General features: G+C 38.9%; 1 protein-coding gene across 2 annotated transcripts in view; it reads left to right on the top strand.

The window, feature by feature from the left end:
- Window positions 1-3,393, top strand: part of TLK2 (tousled-like kinase 2) — a 127,337-nt gene that overhangs the window by 91,815 nt on the left and 32,129 nt on the right. The window lies entirely within an intron of this gene.

Raw genomic sequence — 3,393 nt, 5'->3', positions numbered from 1 at the left:
TCCTAAAGGAGATCACTTCTGGGTGTTCTTTGGAAGGACTGATGCTAAAGCTGAAACTCCAGTACTTTGGCCACCTCATGCGAAGAGTTGACTCATTGGAAAAGACTCTGATGCTGGGAGGGATTGGGGGCAGGAGGAGAAGAGGACGACAGAGGATGAGATGGCTGGATGGCATCACTGACTCAATGGACATGAGTCTGAGTGAACTCCGGGAGATGGTGATGGACAGGGAGGCCTGGCATGCTGCAATTCATGGGGTCGCAAAGAGTCGGACAAAACTGAGCGACTGAACTGAACAAACACATGAAAAGATTCTCAACATCACTCATTTGAGAAATGCAAATCAAAACTACAATGAGATATCACCTCACACCAGTCAGAATGGCCATCATCAAAAAGTCACCAAACAATAAATTCTGGAGAGGGTATGGAGAAAAGGGAACATTTTTGCACTGTTAGTAGGAATATAAATTGATACAGCCACTATGGAAGACGGTGTGGAGATTCCTTAATAAACTTGGAATAAAACCACCATATGACCCAGCAGTCCCACTCCTAGGCATATACCCTGAGGAAACCAAAATTGAAAAAGACACATGTATCCCATTGTTCACTGCAGCACTGTTTACAATAGCTAGAATATGAAGCAACTTAGAAGTCCATCAATAGAGCAATGGGTAAAGAAGTTGTGGTACATACACACAATGGAATATTACTCACCCATAGAAAGGAATGCCTTTGAGTCATTTCTGATAAGGTGGATGAACCTAGAACCTATTATCAGAGTGAAGTAAGTCAGAGAAAGGTAAATATCGTATTCTAACACATATATACGGAATATAGGAAAATCATACTGAAGAATTTATGGTCAGGGAAGCAGTGGAGAAACAGACATGGAGAATAGACTTACAGACATGAGGAGAGGGTGAAATATATGGGAAGAGTAACATGGAAATTTACATCACCATATGTAAATTAGATAGCCAGTGGGAATTTGCTGCACGGCTCAGGCAACTACAGGGGCTCTGCATCATCCAGAGCAGTGGGATGGGGCGGGGGATGGGGAGAGGCTCAAAACGGAGGGGGTGTGTGTACCTGTGGCTGATTTCATGTTGAGGTTTGACAGAAAACAAAATTCTGTAAAGCAGTTATTCTTCAATTAAAAAAAAACACCACTGTCATATGTGTTGGACATATAAGGGTTAATAAGACACAGTTCTTGTTCTAAGAGAAGTTACAGTTTGACATAATCAGACTTTATTTTCCCAAAACAAACCTAAATGAAATGTCACTAATAGACTACTTTAGGTGACTTTTATAAGTATAAATGAACAGTTTCAACATCAAGAATTAATGTAAGAATGCATATTACATACAAGAGTTGATCTTTGTTATATCAATTTTCATGTGCAATCAAGCTCTCTTATTCTCAGAATGTACAGTTGAAGATAGTCTCATGGTGTTTTGGCACCAGAGTACCCTTTGTTTATGATTTGTATATAATGGCGATGGGGCTCCTTTCTTTGTGAATTTGGAAATCAAATGTGCAGATTCTCCCTGAAAACAATAGCAAATAAGTTTTATTTATATTTAATAAGGGTAACTGTTAACGTAACCTTCCAAAGCAGTTAGTCTCCAGTAGATGAAATGTTGTAGTACTCCTCTGGTACACTATGGACTATAATTAAACTATATATTGTATGGTTACCTTCAGAGAGTTCAGAGTGCTTTGAACTCATGGCTCCTGAAGGGGTGCAAATGAGCTTAAAGATATTTTACCAATTGTTTTGACTGGGAAACTCATATTCAGAGAAGATACATGTTTTCCTCAAGGACATTCATTGAGTGAGAAGGAAGATTGTGATTTTTACCTAAGGATTCTGTGTCTAATCCAGAAATCTTTCAAGCCATGAATTATTCATAAACATACATTTTTGGAGGGAAAGGTATATCTCTAATAGTTAAAAGATTTTTTTAGACAAGCAGACAATGCTTGAATTAAAATTTCTACTGTCCCATTAGATGTCCATCAGCAGACGAATGGATAAGAAAGCTGTGGTACATATACACAATGGAATATTACTCAGCCATTAAAAAGAATACATTTGAATCAATTCTAATGAGCTGGATGAAACTGGAGCCTATTATACAGAGTGAAGGAAGCCAGAAAGAAAAACACCAATGCAGTATACTAACACATATATATGGAATTTAGAAAGATGATAATGATAACCCTATATGTGAGACAGCACATGTAGAGACACAGATGTATAGAACAGTCTTTTGGACTCTGTGGGAGAAGGTGAGGGTGGGATGATCTGAGAGAATAGCACTGAAACATTTATATTATCATATGTGAAACAGATCGCCAGTCCAGGTTTGATGCACGAGACAGGGTGCTCAGGGCTGGAGCACTGGGATGACTCAGAGGGATGGGATGGGGAGGAAGGTGGGAGGGGGGTTCAGGATGGGGAACACATGTAAATCCATGGCTGATTCATATCAATGTATGGCAAAGAACACTACAATATTATAAAGTAATTAGCCTCCAACTAAAATAAAGTTTAAAAAAAGTAAATAAATTGACATCTAATCTGTAAGTCAGCTTATCTTGAAGCCAAGAAAATGGTATTATCAAAGAACTGGTATTTCTTTGCAGTACTGTGATGAGGTTAACCTTGCTTACTTACAGTGTTGCCCTTTTCGATGTGGCAGCATAAGTTGTATTATGGGGGTCTGCTCTGGGGTATAGTCTTGTTTTTCTGGTTGCCGTTCTTTTAAGAAAGGTATCCTGAATCTGGAAATAGTGTAGAAACTGACAACTAGCGTTCAGAGAAGAGGGTCAAGTAGACATCATTTGAGAATATAGGTTTAAAAAATTAGATTCTGTCATTCTGCAAAAGTGAAATTTGGATCAAGAAAGGGAGATGGGGGGCTAAAAGCATGGTAGAAAGAGAAGAGGACAGGAGCCAGCATCTGACTTGTCAACTATGATGAGTGATTTAAAGATTTTAGTCTCTTAAGTGGTTAATCCCAAATCTTGGTATGCTTTTATATACCTGGTCTATAAACCTTAGTATCTGTCAGGTAGCAGGATTCATGAGAGAAAGTGAAATACTTACATTGATATTTGTATTGACTTTTCGTTTATAAGCTAGTTTATTTTTAAAAAATTAGACATTATTAGGAAATACTCTGGAGAAGGGAATGGCACCACACTCCAGTACTCTGGCCTGGAAAATCCCATGGATGGAGGAGCCTGGTAGGCTGCAGTCCATGGGTCTCGAAGAGTCGGATATGACTGAGCGACTTCACTTTCACTTTTCACTTTCATGCATTGGAGAAGGAAATGGCAACTCACTCCAGTGTTCTTGCCTGGAGAATCCCAGGGAT

The sequence above is a fragment of the Bison bison genome, unplaced genomic scaffold (assembly GCF_000754665.1).
Source record: "Bison bison bison isolate TAMUID 2011002044 unplaced genomic scaffold, Bison_UMD1.0 scf7180017864371, whole genome shotgun sequence".
NCBI lineage: Eukaryota > Metazoa > Chordata > Mammalia > Artiodactyla > Bovidae > Bison > Bison bison.
The sequence above is the reverse complement of the archived record's forward strand: the minus strand, read 5'-3'. Positions and strand labels throughout refer to the sequence as shown.